Source organism: Microtus pennsylvanicus, chromosome 5, assembly GCF_037038515.1.
Source record: "Microtus pennsylvanicus isolate mMicPen1 chromosome 5, mMicPen1.hap1, whole genome shotgun sequence".
Taxonomy (NCBI): domain Eukaryota; kingdom Metazoa; phylum Chordata; class Mammalia; order Rodentia; family Cricetidae; genus Microtus; species Microtus pennsylvanicus.
In genome coordinates this window covers 113,062,394-113,079,157 of record NC_134583.1, presented here as the reverse complement: position 1 = coordinate 113,079,157, position 16,764 = coordinate 113,062,394, and the positions used below count along the sequence as shown (strand labels likewise).

The window sequence follows — 16,764 nt, the reverse complement described above, 5'->3', positions numbered from 1 at the left end:
AAACAGCATTTAAGTGTTGCAGTTGGTTTAGTGTTATTGACTTTAGATAGCTACCTTTGTTTTATTTGTTTTTAATATAAAATATTATATGGCTAGAATGTGTGTGATGGAATCTGATTTTCTGTGTCTTCCTCGAACTCTTATATAAAAATGTACGATTGAGGAATGTGCTTGAAACAGCCTTCGTGGGTGGGTAGAGAAAGTCGGATACCAAAGATTTGATTGGGTACATTTAGTGGTGGGACATATCCATTTGCAAAGTCACATATTGCCATCTAGTGGCACAAATATATATTGCAGTTCCCCAGCTTAGGCTAGAAAATACCTGAAACCTAGGTAAACACTATAACTATAATATAAACCATACATCATGAGGAAATTAATATGGTCCCAAGACAATGCATTAACTATGCACCTGAATCTGCAAAGTTTGTACAGAAGTATGCTACCAGTCCCTAATTATATCCACTGTGAACAGCATGCTGACTGCTTTCTGATTTTCTATTCATTCTCTCTCTAAGTCATGTCTAGGCTGTAAAATCAACATAATACCATATTTTACCTGAATATTTTGACTATTGTTCGGTGTATTATGGGTTATCTTTATTGTATATTTATCTCCTTTTCTACTTTGCCTTTTATAGATGAAACAGGACTACTTCTTTTCTTCTGACAATTCATAATTATTCTTTTCCTCAGCTGAAAAAATTGGGATGCTTCAAGGGCCTTATGATTAACCTCTCAAGATTTACTACTCTATAATTGTGTTACTTTTGCCATGTTACTATCACCAAGACTGTTTTCATCCTCAAAGCAACCCTACATGTTATTATCCTCTCCATTCTTACTAGGAAGACTGAGTTTTGAATCTCCAGCCTTGTGGCCAGAGGCCAGTAGCAGTGGAGTGCTGGAAGCACCCACTCCAACTGTGGTGATGATGCCCCCTGCCAGTGCAGCCAGGAGATTTTTGTTATTGCCTTTGTTTTATTTTTTATGAAATTGGATGCCCTAAGGAATATGTTAATGTCCATATATATATATATATATATATATATATATATATATATATATATATATATATATATGTCCATATATATATACATCTAGAACTGATATATCCTCATGAGGGACTATCCCCATAGTCAATATGAAACTTTGATTTGAAGTATAATTTACCAAATATTAGTATAAGCATACTTGTCTCTTTTTTTAGTTCTATTTTCTTGGGTTTTTTTTTTTTAGTTTTATTTGTCAATTTCCATTCTTTTTCCATAGGTACATTTCTTGCAGGCAATAAATATGGGTCTTGTTTTTAATTTAATATACTAATCTGTCATTTTTAATTAGAGACTTGAACTCATTAACATTCAGAGTTATTATTTGAATAGTATGTAGTCATCTGGGTTGGAAATTGCTGTCTTATGGAGTTTAAAATGTCTCATTCCATGTCCTCCTTCTGTTTCTTTTTTTGTGTGTGTGTGTACACATTGGTTTTATGGTAACAAAGCAACTTGTACACTTCAACATTTAAATTGAGCATCTTTTCCTTCCAGTGAAAACCAAAAAACTAAAAATAAAAAAAAATTAAAAATAAAGTTACAACAGAGAATGTGAACTCCAAATAAACCCCTACAGGTTCTGCTGATTCTCCCATTGAGTGGTAGGGCTCGAGTCATCGTTAGGAGAGAATTTTATTTTAAAAGTGTCATCTTAAACTGCAAGGATGTCTGTTGGGCATTGTGACAACATGGCTCCTCCTTCTGTTTCTAAATCTGCTGTTGTTCTGATGGTTTTGTTTTGTATGTGACTCTTTGTTCTAACTATAATGTGATGTATGTGTGTAAAGCTATATATACATATACATATGTATATATATATATATATATTTCTAACTATAATGCCATATGTGTATAAATAGTTCTTTTCTGGTCTTTTATTGTTGATGTTCCAAATGGCTCATTTCTAGGTAGACATTTCTTTCTTTAGATAAAGGGAGTTTTCTGCTATAGTTTTATTGATTATGTTTTCTAGGCCTTTACTTTGTGCTTCTCCTTTGCTCAGTTATAAATTTGGTCTTTGTCTTAGTTGACCAAGGCAGCTTATAAAGAATATTTTCAATTGAGATTAGAGTTTCACAATGATAGGCTCTATGACAGCAGAGCAAAGATGTAAGGAACAGCTGGTAACTCACATCTTAATCTGCAGGTAGGAGGCAGAGAGAAAGTGAAGAGAAAAAGACAAAGGGGGTAGGGAGGTGAGGAGAGAGGGAAAAACACTAGGAATGGCATGAGTCTTTGGAAACATCAAAACTCTCCCCAATGATACTCCTCCTTCAATAAGAAAATACCTCCTAGTCCTTCTTTAAAAGTTCCACCAACTAGGGATCAAGTATTTACATATGAGCTTACAGGGGACATTTTCATTCAAATGATCAAATCCCACTCCCTGACTCCCGCAAGTTGTGGTTATATCCTAGTACAAATGTGTTTAGTCAAACTTCAAAAGTCCCTGTAGTCGTTCAGTCTCAACACTGTTTAAAAGTTCAAAGTTCTAAGTCTTTTTTGAAACTCAAGAAATCTCTCTAGTGTAATCTACTATAAAATATGAAAGTCCATTACATATTTCCAACATATGATGCCAACATACAATACATTATGAAAAGACATGGGAAATACTTGAACAAAGCAAGATCAAAACCCAGCAGGGAAAATTCCAATTCCTTTACTTACATATCTAATATCAAGTAGCTATTATAGCTCTACTGTTCAGTTTTTCTGCCTACAAGATCATTCTCTCTTGGACTGAGTACACCGCTGTCTGTAGCACTTCTTGCCATAAATCCATGACTTTGGCATTTGCAACCTTTTGACATCTCCAATGCAGTCCAGGTTTCACTTTCACAGCTTCACGCAGATGCCTCCAAGGGCCTCCATGTGGAGACTACCCTGACACTCCCCTGACCTCAGTAACTGTGGAGGAAGATTCCACAACCCCTCTTTACCAGTGCTTCCTCAAGCCAGCACCACGTGGATGACACTGCCAGGTTTAGCTGTCAATTTGTGATGAACCCTGCCCTCCTTGATCACATTTGCAACAGTTTGGGATTGTGGTTGCTTTTTAGGAGCAGAAAATCCCTTGGGCCTTTTCCTATTGCAGGCTGAAGCTTAGCTGAATGGGGTCTTGCTCTGAGGGGACACTTTCTTTATTTCAGTATCAGACCTCCCCTTAATCTCTTTATCTTTTTCAACACAAGCTTCAGCTCTAAAATTATATTTCCTGGTTCTCTTTTATGCTTCAGACTATACATTTTTATTTCTTATACCCACATGAGAATGACTACTAATAACCACATCTCAGGGTTGATATAAGTTTGTCTTTAAATATTTTTCCACAAAATAATTAGCTCATTACATTTTGGGTTAGTCTTGAACAAATCTTTAGGGTAAGGGAAAAAACCAGCCACAGTTTGAGCCAAAATATCATGAGAATAATCTCTAGCCAAGTTGCTAATACTGATCCCATCTAAAACCTCTCCAGCTGGGCTTCCAATCCATGTTGCTTTAAGCACTTCTGTCTTTTATGATTCTACTAGGATGGTCCATTAAGCTTAACTGTTTTTCTATCCCCAAATCCTAAAATCTTCCACATTCCTCCAAAAAGCCACACGATCAGGTCTGTCGTAGCCATAGCCCACACTCTAGTACCAACTTATGTCTTATTTATTTTTGTTTTGCTGTTACAAACCGCCAATGCCAAGACAACTAAATTTGGCTTAGAATTTTGGAGTGTTAGTATCTCTGATGGCAGAGCAAAGGCATAGTGGAAGAAACAGCTGAGAGCTCATGTCTTGATCTGCTAGTAGGAGATAGGGAGAAAGCATCCTGGAAATGATGTGAGTCTTTTGGAACATCAAAGTCCAGCCCCATTGCACACCTCCTTCAACCAGAGCAACCTCCTAATCCCTTTCTAACAGTCCCACTGACCAGGAATCAAGAGTTCCAGCTGTGAGCCTATGGGAAGGGTTCTGCTCACTCACCACAATCATCTAATGCTGACTCAGACCTCACAGACCTGTTTGTTCTTTCTTTTAATTTTATCTTTATTGTCCCATTTTACCATATTCTCTTTTGAGTTTGTCCTCTTATTTAACTTTTCTCGTTCATTTTGAAATTCATGAGTTTATTCTTGTCCTATTGGACTTGAGTCTTTGAACCCTTTGATGTTGTATCCACTTAGCTCACACTGGAACCTATTACTCTGGAACTGGCTATTGGGGCAGAGTTGTGCTGTTTTTCATATTTCTTATTTTTCTAAGTTGTGAGTTGCACATCTGGTCATCGAATAAACATTTTTTTATAATTACTATATTCTTTCTATTGCAATGCTTTCAGTATTCAAGTAGATTGAAGTGTATTTCCTTCCCTCTGGACCGAATGTGTGGCTCCTTAGCTAAATCCTTATACCTGCTCACCACACTAGTCATTATCTCTAACGGCATTCTGAGAGTGGACCATTACTCAACACTCCTTCCCAGAAATACTCTATTTAATTCCAAGTGCATATACTTTTTCATAGTTTGGAAATTCCATGCCTTAGATTTTTTCCCTGTTGTTTACTGATAGACATTAATGTGATTACCAGCTCTTCCCATAGAAAAAGCTATCAGTAAACATACTTGTTTACAGATGCTTATGTCCTCGTGCATTTCATAGTATACTGTGTGATAAGTAGCCCCAGAGTGTAATTTGTAGGTCAATGTAGCCATGTTTCTTTTGTTTTGGTTTTGGTTTTTGATTTTTTTGTTTTTGTTGTTGTTTTTTGGTTTGTTTGGTTTTTTTTTTTGTTCGCTTGAAAATTTATTTAGAAGGATATGAAGATATTAAAACATGGCCAAAGACATAAAACATATGCACGAATAGTAGAAAGTGGTAAAGTTCTCTGCATCAATAGAATCAATAGAGTGAAAGAAAATGCTTTGAAAACAAGAAATTTCTTGTGGCGTGCCAGGGACTGGGTGGTTTGGGTGGTTAATCAAGAAAGGCAATTAAGCGAAACTAGTAAGACTTCACTCTGGATTGTTGATGGTACTTAAGTATAGACTATATTTCTTTCTCCTTTTCCTCTTTCCCCATCTTTTGGCTAAATTTACCAGTAGTGCCCATGAGTGTTCATGCTCTCTTTCTATACTTGCTTGCATTTCTGCCTTAATGTATTCTACAGAGCTAGGTCCTTCTGGTGTTTTTGGATTTTTTTCCTGTCTTTTGAAGGACTCTTTACCCTTGATCTTAGTATTGATGGTTTTGTCTTTTTCCATTTTGGTTTGATTTCTGTGCATTTTTGGCTGGGGTATTTTGTACAGATTTGTTCACTAGAACTTTTTCTTCTGTTTTTATCATTATCATCATCATCATCTTCTTTGTCTTTGATAAGTTTTAGTTTTTTTCTGTGGAACCTTGTTACCACCTCCAGGAGCAGATGGGTTTCCAGACATGATTTTTATGTCCTCCTCATCTTTATCTTCTGACTCTGCAACTTCCTCTCCAGCTGCTAGGTGCTCCCCATTAATAAACACATGCCCTGAACCACACTTAAGACCTCAGGTAGTGTAATCTCAAATCCCCAGGGGAAACTGCGTTGAACAGACATTTTCAAAGTTGCCAGTGTTACTGTAATTGTGCCTGCCTTCTATGATCTATAATTCGTCTTTTGTCCCTGCCCCCAAGCTGATAATTCTTAGTGATAATTGGTGTTCATCTTCATTGTTATCCACTATAAAGTGGTGATCTTTGTCAGCCTTTAGTTCCCAACCAAAAAGGTAGATCTGAGGCCTAAGAGGGCTCATGTCCATGTCCATCAAGTCTTCCATGAGGTGGAAGCATGCACCTCAGTGTGAAAGAAGCCAGGTGGAGAAAACTACCTTTTGCTCCTCAGAACATAGGCGTGCCTGTGTGTCTTAATAGGCTTTGGCATATGTTTGCAGCTAGTCTTCTTAATGTTGGATAATGTTTTTGTACATATATCAGCACTATTTTTCATTTCATTTTACTCTTTTAAAATTCCTGTATTCCTGTCAAAGTAATAAAAAGGTATATAACTCTGGTTTTAATTTGCAGTGTCCTTTACTTAAAGTAAAATTCAGACTTTTATTCATAAACATATTTGCCATTATATTCCCTCCTCTATGAATAACCTGGTCATTTTTTGTGCTTTGTTTCTCAGGCTCTGTTCTTTGAGAACATTTTGCACATGAGGGTACTGATGTTTGTCATGTGGTATTACAAATATTTAGGAGACTATTGTCATTTGTCTTTTATTTTTGTTTATGTCAGTTGTCATTATAATTTCTTAAGGTTTTTATTTAGTCAGGTATGCTTTTATCTTTAATATCTAATGGACTCCTGACTTTGTAATGACAAGCCACTCTCCCAAGTCAAATACATATCCTTAATTTAATTATTTATGCTTAATATTTAAATATGTGTGTCTTAGTTAGGGTTTTATTGCTGAAGAGACACCATGACCATGGCAAATCTTATAAAGAAAAACATTTAATTGGGGCTAGCTTATAGTTTCAGAGGTTTAGACCACTGTTGTCTTTGCAGGCAACATGGTGGCATGCTGGCAGACATGGTGCTGGAGAAGGAACTAAGAGTTCCACATCTTGATCCAGCATAAGGGGACTGAACAACACTGGGTGTAATGTGAGCAGAATAGACCTCCAAGCCTGCCCCCACAGTAAAGTTCTTCCTCCAACAAGGACACACCTATTCCAGCAAGGCCACACCTCCAATTGTACCACTCCCTCGGGACCAAACACTCAAATACATAGGGGCCATACCCATTCAAACCACCACAGTGTGTTTATTGTACAAGGCATAAGACAGGCCACAGACTATGTTTTCCCCTAGAATACTTGCCAATTATATTGGCACTACTCATTTAATGTGAGATTGTTTTCCCTCTGAGCTGAGATTCCTCACTTGCCATGTGTTAGGTCCCATATACACTTCTTTCCTCTGCATATATATTCTGTTCTCTTTGTTTGCCCCTTTGTTTATATCTTTGTTGTTTTCTTTATAGCCACTTGGTGATTGTAACTCAAGCTTCCCCTATTATCTTCCCCTGTAGTGAGAGGGGAGCAGGCCTGCTTTTTATCCCACCCGGCTCCGCTTAGCCCTGGAATAATTACACGGAAACTGTATTCATTTAAACACTGCCTAGCCTGTTAGTTCTAGCCTCTTATTGGCTAACTCTCACAGGTAGTGTGATGCGGGGAATTTGCACTGAGACTAGTGAATAAGACTTGTGGATTCTAAGCAGCAAGACTCATTGCCCTTATGGAGTCTTGGTCCCATTGTGCAGAACATCTTACAGTCTGTTCTCCAGACATCCTGAAGTCTGATATCACAGTATGGGTCTTGTTAGTCAAATTGTTTGTATCCTTCTCCAGAGATTTGAATATTTGATTCTGGGGATTAGTTTTATCCTCCATATTTTCTCCTTAAAAACATAGTTTGATAATAAGACCAAGAATGAGGTACTTTTAGAAATAATATAGTCTATACAGACTGACACAGATCAATTAAAAGGACAATTCAAATTATATGTCTTGCATAACCTCGTACATGGTATAAGTGAAAAGGCTATTGATATCCTGGATGGTTAATTTGTCCATCATCTTGTCCTTTTAAATTATCAATTTATAATTTATATTTTTGTTTTTTATATCTCACCTATGGTTGAGTTAGCTGGAGCAGGTGCAATAACTGTTACCTGCCAGTAGGTGTCGCCGTGCACTTGTAGTCACGTGGCTGGTTTAAATCTGAATTTAATGTCAAATACTGAAAGATATGCTTAAATTAAAAACAGTTATTTAGTGTAAATCACAGATTGTGTGCTCCGCGGAGGTCCCTGACTGTTAGGCAGCCACATGAGACAGTCAGCGGAGGGAGGCAGGCACCTTTTGCTCAGGACAAAGGGTGCTTTACCCCTGGTGGCCTTTGTGACACTGGGCACGAGCTCCTTGCCCATGTTGACGGTGCTGGGCATGACCTCCTCGGCCTTTTCCGCCTCAGTCTTCCACGTCTCTCTGCCAGTCTTGGACCCAGAAGTCAGCCGGTAGCGGCTACTCAGGTCTGGGAATTCTCTATCCAGAATCAATGGCATGGAGCCTGACCATGACTGGTCAGAGCCTCTGGAGACTCTAGTCCCACAGTCCTGGTGCCAACTATAAAAATTAGCTAAATACAGGAAATAACCAGGCTAGCTAAAGGATAAAACAATGATATTTTTATTTATTATAAGGGGAAACTCACCAAACATGAATGGGAAGTCCAAACTCAGCTGTGTCGCAGGAGTACTACACACAGAGAGAGCACCTGTTCCGTGCCCAGTTTTCTCTTGGACTCCAGGAAGCCACACCTTAACTAGGTTCCACCTCTTAAAGATGATTGGTTAACAAAGCTTCCCCCATCAAAAGTTTAGTGAAAATTTAGAGTTCATGCTGTCTACCTCTAATTTCTCTTAGAGCTGCCTGTGATGTCATGGGCTTGCAATAGAGCTAAGTCCCTTGTTATTAATTGAAATAGCTCTTCATATCTCTTTGAATATCTATTTATTCTTGGCTACTGTTGTTGTAAGGACATGGTTTTGACACCATTGTTATTCATATCCCTTGCCTTGCTTATTGGCAGTCTACTTAGAGACCATGAGTAATTTGTTTTCTTGATACAGTGAACAGTGCTTAAGTTCACATGGCCCTATCAGTTGCTATGAACAGCCTTGTCTTCCATCCTGGGTAGTGCTACAACCAGAACTTTGCCAAAGCCCTGAGGACTCTATAGTTCAACAAATACCAAGTCAAAAATGAAGGCATGATCTGGAAGCTTCCTCCCAGGAGTTGTTTATTAGTCATTCTTTTCCAAGGGGGGAGCTACTGTCCTTTCCCGTTTGCAGGGTTTGTAAGATAGAATATCGTTCCACTAACACAGTATCCCCTGGAAGACTGAGCTTTCACATCCCTTTGGGTTTTCTGGTCTTCACTGGCCAGTAGAACTCAAGAGTAGTAAGGCCAGTTCTAGCTGGTCATTCCTCATTTCCAGAACTCATTGTAAACAGCTGACTAGCATCTTTTCCTGGTGACTTCTTAGCTTCAAATGTGAGCTCATTATTGCTTCTTGTCTCAAGACTGTTAGCCAGAAGGATAATAGGGTTAAATATTGTTGGATTAAGCTATTTTATTTTATTTTTGTGATGCAGTCAGTGTGTTGCCCAGGCTTGTCTAAGACTCATAAACTCAAGCAGTCTACTTATTTCAGCCTCCTAAATGGCTGTTATAATAGCATTGCCATCATACCCCACTCAGATAATTTCACTGTCTGAAGGCAAGGATTTTGCCTAGACTATCTTTATCACAATTTAGTAACAATCATGATCCTATAAAAAAAAAGTTGGCTTATTGATCACCTCTACCTTACTTTAGGTTCCTATTTGTCCCCCAAACTCAATTCAGGCCAATTCCCCAACAAAAATTTCTCCCCACTCCCAAGTTGTTTTCTTGAATTGCGTGTTATCCTGGTTTCCTCTGTATAATCTTTTTAATATATAACTTATTGTGATTTATTAATGACTAAATCCACTGTGTAATGTGTATCTAATATACTGATATTTCATTTGTATTTTAATAAATAAAGCTTGCTTGAAGATCAGAGAGTAAAACAGCCCCATTGGTCAGCCTTACAGATCAGGCAGTGGTGACACACACCCTAATCCCAGTGGCCACACTAGTTTGCTATAGAAATCAGGAGGTAGTCATGCGCTCCTTTAATCCTGGCGCTAAGGAGGAATGTAAGACGAAAGCAGATGGTTCTCAGACACAATCTGTCTCATTCTGAGGATTCTTGGAGGCAAAAATCACCACTTCAGACCGAGGTAGAGGTAAGAACCAGTGACTGACTGTTTTGCTTTTCTGACATTCAGGTTGAACCCCAATATTTGTCTCTGGGTTTTTATTAATTGTGCTACTCCGTAACTGGTAGAATTTAAAGAACATAAAAATAGTTGCTTGCTGTGTCTTTCCTCTTCCTGTTTTCCTGGGATTCCTCGTGGCCGTAGAGCTATAACCCATCAGTCTCTATCTAATGATAAACAAATGAAAGAGAACTAGGAATTGCAACTTGAAGAGCATTTAATAAAAGAGAGAGGCTGCTTTAGAGAGAACTAGTTCTTAGTGAAAAGAAAGTTAGAAATAGACATGCCTTTTAAATATGGGGAACTGAAAATAGATTATCTTGGCAGGAGAAGCTTTGTAGTGGGAATTTCAGGAGATAAAAGTAGATGTGGATTTGGAGGAGTATGTGATGATGTTTGAATCTTAACATTGGTTGAAAAAAGCAGGGATCTTAGTTCATCAGGAATACTGAATCTATCTTTGAAAACTTGGTTAGGCACATTGCATGGTAATTACTTAATTGGATTAGAAGAAAAAAACACTCGTAGAACTTAATGAAAGGACTTTTAACCTTAGCACACGTTCATTTTAAACTGATGCTTAAAATATCAGTAAGCTACACTGCAAAGTCTGTGACCTTGGTGTCCCGGTGCTGTTGTGTGACACTTGCCTAGAAAGAGATGAAGTGTGTGTTTTCTGAAGATGGACAGAGACAACTTATCAAATAAATATATATCCCCAAACAGCTTGGTGAGCTAAGGACTTTCCTGGATTGATTTACTTGAGCATGGGTGACTGAAATCATCTGCATCATCCAAACACCTACTCCACCACGGGTGATAACTCTCACTACTGTATTCTCGGAGCTCTCTGTTCAGCTTGCAGGCAGTTCTAGGAGAGTCTTCACCTTGCCATTGTTAACTGCATTTATAACTGGGGGGGGGGGGCAGCCTTGTAAATCTTGTGATTTTCTGACCTTCCTGGGCCTTCTAAGTTTCTCTAGCTTCCTTATCTTTATAAGCTTCCTGCTTCCCACCAGAAGTGAATGTTTCAATTTGGTGGAAAGAGCTACTAAGCATTCACTTTGGAATATTATAAAACATTGCCCTATTGAGTATATTGAACCTCCTTTTTAGAACTTCCATATCTTTCCATTATAGAATGAATCAAATTGTTTAACCTAAAATAATTCAAATGTTTGATTAGTCGTTGAAATTGTGCTATAAAGATTTTGACTCAAAGCACAGGAAACAGCTCTTTTGTTGACCCAGAAACATGTTTCGTTGTTATTTTAGCTTGAAGGTCTCGATAGGAGAAGTAATTCAGTTTTTCTGTGGATGCAAATGATTGTGCCTATCTACCTACAATCTTCTGAACTGAAATCTCAAATTGAGAAGAAGCCAGCATTAATCAGTAGTTCTATTTGATTTTTACCTTTTATATTCACCTCATCTACTTGTCTTTAAAAATACAGTATTTGCAGAACAACAGATTTGGATGCATTTCTCCTTAATCTTCTATCTCTACATGCTAAGCAACAACCCAAGTTAAGCCTTTCCTCTCTTCAAACACAGGAGTCACCAAAAACAGAAGAGGTTGAACATGGTTTGAATGTGACATGTCTCCAGAAAACTTGTGCATTTGATATGGGGTCCTCAGCTGGTGAAGTAATTGGGTAGCTGGTCACACCTGTAGGAGATAGAGTTTCTCTGGAGCATGTGTCCTGCACACAAAGGTCTTTTTCTAATCTGTTCTCTTTTCCTATTTTTACTGAGATATAAAGATTTGAATCTCTCTATACTCTAATGGCAGCCATGGGGCCTCTGTCATCATGTCTCCCCAACCATAATGGAGTATACACTCAAAGCGTAAGCAAATGTAGGTCCTTTCTCTCAGGCTCACTTCTCATCAGATATGTGGTCACAACCACAGAGTAATACTGTCCTCATTTTGGAGTTCCAGGTGACCCAGCACACCATTACTTATACTTATGTCCCGTCCATGGTCCCAGCCAAACACAGGGAGATTTCCTACAGAAGTTCCCCTCTGAGACTAGCTGGAAGGTTATGATGGCTTCAACATCATTTTGTAAATATGAAGTTAGCATTTGTGTACATTGTGCCACTTTTCATACCAACTAATAAGAAATATTTCTTTAGTTTACAAAAGAGGACAGAGAGACCCAGAGAGGGTAAGTTAACATAGCTCTTGAACAGTTTCAAGTTTAATTATGGCTTCCAAATTTGCTCCAAACCTTAGTAATTTTATCACTTCACCTCTGTCCCTTTTTATCCAACACTGATATATGAGGATGTCCCTTGCTTGAAATGGATGCATCTGTGATACATACTTTCACATCTTCATTCTCTTTTATTTGTTTTCTTTTGTTTTTTGAGACAGGGTTTCTCTGTGTAAGAGCCCTAGCTGTCCTGGAACTCTGTAGACTAAGCTGCTCTCGAACTCACAGAGATCCTCCTGCCTCTGCCTTCTGAGTGCTGGGATTAAAGGCATACGCCACCACTGCCCAGCCATGTCTTTATTCTCAATACCCATACTCTTAATAGTATAAGCTATTTTTCACTAGCCTATCTGGCTACTACCTAACTGAAGAAAAGACCATAGTGCTGCCTTGCTGTGCACTCCCCTCAGAACTCAGGACTATTTTCCATTCAGAGTTCTTTTATAGCTGAAAGTCTTTAGAAAAGACATCAAACTAGAGGAAATGTGAGAAGAAAGAAAGGAGAGCTAGAATTCTCTGAACTGCACCATTGCCACCAGCTGAGTCATGGAATCACATTAAGCATTCTTCCTATCTGAACTGACAAAGACATTTTAAAGATAGGACACATTTGGGAACTAGGATGTTGGCTCACTTGCACAAGTTTCTGACGATTCATATAAAATGTGCTGAATTCAAAATTAAAAAGTATTGCTGTAATTACTAACTTAAATTATGGAATTTTAAGCATTAGGCTTAAAAGAGACAGGATAATAAAGGAAAGGAGAAATCACAGCATTTTTAACTGAATGAGCTCTTGCCTAAGTTTATTTCTGTTTTTCATAACAGAATGTGATTTGAGAAGTTTTGTGCCATTTCCCACAAGAGTATGAGATGTGCTGAAGCCCTGTTTCCTGAGCTTAACATGTTTCCATTCTGACTTGATGTTTACTTTTAGAAAAGTTTTAAAGATACATTATAAAATAATTTGAACACCCAGAAAGGAACCGTTCTGTAATTTTAACTGCTATACAAGTCACAGTTGGTTTCATAAAGCCTTTCTAATACTGATCTCTTCTAAATTTGCTATGAAGTAGCCAAAGAAAATCACTGTATTCCAAAGCAGAGTTTACCTAATTTCTATGAGTTGTTAATTTCTTTCTTAAAAATTTATAATTCTGTTTGCCAAGCACATATGAAATTTTACTCAAGGAAAATGAATTAAAATCCTGTTTTATTTTTAATAATGGTTATTGATACAGCTTTACTTTTATTTAAATGTTAAATTCATTTTTATTATAAAAATTACATTAAACATTTTCTGTGTGCTAGCAACTTTAAGTATAGCTGTGAAGTTAACAAAAACTGAAGAAATTTTTATTCAAGCGTGCAGAAAACTATTGGATGTCTGTGAGATGATACTGATAGATAAGATAATATTCCGTATTATTTGATAACGGTGGGAGGAGAAACAGTTAGAGATCTGTGTGTAAAGATGGTGAATGCTAAAGGGAAAAAAAGCAAATCAGGGTCCATGCAAAACACCAGACCAGGGGTGGTTTTGTCTTCCAACTAAGCAGGGTTGTGGGAAGGTGGAGGAGCTGTGACCTGCGAGACTTTCCATATCAAGGAGCTAGAAGTAGGAAAGCACCAAGAAATGACCACTGAGGCCTATGTCCAGTCTGTAAAGAGGAACGGTGGTTGGAAATGAAAGCAGAGAGGAAGCAGGGGGCTAATGAGCGAGGGGTTTGTAGACAGTGACAAAGACCTGGTTTTGTTCTGCATCAGGCAAGGAATGATATGATCTCACTTCGATTTGAGGAGCATTTATCTTGTTGTATGAAAATTAAACTTTAAAAAGTATTTTTCATAAAGCAATTAAAAAGCTAGTTTATTTTTAGTTGACAAGCTCTCATATGTCTATATGGTTCTCAGTTTGGTACTTTAATATATGTATATGTTATAGAATGATCAAATCAAATATATCCTAATTATTAGACATTTCTCTAATGCCCTGTTATAAAATTCTGTCACTGACATAATCCTGTTATTAATACATACAGAATACATGTGAATGCTTTATTATAAAAAAGACAGTTAGACCTTTTTACCTGTGAGAATCGAGCATTGTTCTGTGTGAGAGACCCAGTCCTACCAAGAATGACACGTTAGAGATGATTCTTCAGAGGCCTTTTCTGTGAAAGATGGGGCAAAGAATTGGACTGGTAGTTAGCAAGTGTAGAAGGATTGGTTTTATTGCCTCTTTAAGATGGTGCATTGTACTTGTGTACCAATGGAGGCAATCTATTAAAAGAAAGAAACAGATCATATAGAAGCAAGCCAGACGAGTCACATGCAACCTGGTCTTGAGGAAGCAGAATGGGACTCTGTTGGCAGCTAGGTACCACGAGGCAGAGAGGAGCTCAAGAGCACAGGTGGAGGAGACCTGGGACCTGTGGACTTGTACCGATGGATTTGCTTTCCAAAATCATTAACTGGGCTTGAAGAGGGGCTGCAGATATTGAAGGCTTGTTGACAGCAGAGTGGAAATTGGAAAACTGGGCATCACCAGAGCCATTGGTGGGTTTCTTGAGCTCATTGTGAGACTAGGCCATCAGTTCTTTTTTTCTCTCTAGCCTTAATATCACTGGTTCTCAAACTTCCTAATGCTGTGACCTTTCATACAATTCCTCATGTTGTGGTGATCCACAACAGTAAAATTATTTTGTTGCTACTTCATAACTGTAATTTTGCTACTGTTATGAATCATAATGTAAATATCTGATTGCGGGATATCTCATATGCAACCTCCAAATGTCACAGCCACATGTTGAAAACCACTGCTTTAGATGTTTTAAATATTTGAATGAATAAATAAAAGAACCAAGAAGCGAATAAGCACTGTTTGTGGCGCTCAAGTCTAAGGTGTTTTTCGGTTTACTGCTTACATGGTTTTAAGTGGAATGCTTTATACCAAGCCCTACTTTCATTCTTGTGGTTCTTGTGATTGATAATTAAAATCAGCAATGCTCTGAGTGCCCTTTTTTGGTTGGTGAAACTGAACCCTATGAGGTGAAACTGAACCCTAGTCTTGAATATGTATATATGTGCATATTATATATGTGCAACATATCTAATTTTTATGTAAATTAAACAAGAATTAAATGCTAATTTTTTGAGATGTGACATTCATTCTTTATATATTTCTAAAATTCTGTGCTAGGCTTAACCACTCTTGAATGTGTTTATATTTACTCAACCTATCTTGCTCTGGTATCTCTTTCCAGTCGCAGGAGGGATGAAACTGAATAAAACATGGCTCCTACCTCTAAGTCATGGTAGCCATCTGGGTGTCAGGCATTGTTAGAAGAGACATGTGTACTATTCCTTAGAATACATAAAGAGGATACACTCAGGGCACTTAGGAAACTAGGTTCCTGTACGCCATCACATAGAATTATCACTGAGAAATACAGAGTGTTTTGAAATTCATAATAATAACTAAAACATGGTAAATTCAGCATGCAACATACAACATCTTCCTGATACAGCATTTGTTTCTTTAGTAGACAATTTGCTCATAGAGTATGCCTTGTCTTTGCTATGAGTACTTCGTAGAGTGATAATTAGAAATTATTATTAGGTTATTAAAATTGTTTTGCTTTTTTTGCAATATCCATTGGCTCAGGGGTGGCTAGCATAAACATGGCAATACTTTGTTCAGCCTTCTGAGGCCAACGGGACTCAGTACTGTTAGACTGCAGTACACACTGCTGAACAGCAGGTGGCACCATGTGTACGTTCTTGTGAAGGCCAGTACTTCAGGCCTAAGACATTTTGCAGTGGTTCTCTGCAAAGATTGCAGGTGCATCCCAGGGTTCTAGTTTCCGTTTAGATTGCTGTTTGTCAAGCCTTGTTTGCCAAACAAGATATAGCAAATGAATAGGCAGTTTACTAATGCAATTCTTAGTAGTCAAATTGTCAGAATATTCTCCATTGCTTAAGAAACATAAACACAATTAGTTAATGGTTTGTCTATATAGATTGTTGCTAGGAAGAATTTTAGCTGGACAAATATTATTTTTAAAAAGCTGATAGATCAAGGTTCTATTTATTTTCATACTAATTCCTCCCCCAAAGAAGTAATCTGTCAGGTTACCAGTGTTCTAGTACACACATAACATTGCACATATTGAATTCAATAAATTGTGAGTTGATTTTGCTGTGATTTTAATTATAGATATTTGAATAAAATGGCTCAATGTCTAATAACTTAAATATAGAAATTTCTTCATGGAGTTTCTTTTACATACCAAATAAAACAGAATGATATTTAAACCATACAAATTGTGTGTTCAGGGCGGGAGTGTATGTGTCTATTTGTGTATGTACTTGTGTATATTTGTATGTTTGTTAGTATATATTGTATGTTTGTGTGTGTATGTGTGTGTGTATGTGTGTGTATTCTCATCATTGACCATCAAGTATTGAGGTGGTATCACTCCACATTTGCAATATCATGTAATGGCATATACCACTGTTTGGGGGGCCAGCCTCCAGCAGCACAGGGCTCCAAAGGAATCCACTGAGTTGGCAC

At 37.7% G+C, this 16,764-nt stretch overlaps 1 protein-coding gene and 1 pseudogene across 8 annotated transcripts in view; one reads left to right on the top strand and one right to left on the bottom strand.

Moving 5' to 3' along the window:
- Positions 1–16,764, top strand: part of Rnls (renalase, FAD dependent amine oxidase) — a 289,318-nt gene that overhangs the window by 13,814 nt on the left and 258,740 nt on the right. The window lies entirely within an intron of this gene.
- On the bottom strand, positions 5,066–5,866 carry LOC142850674 (nucleophosmin pseudogene; annotated as a pseudogene).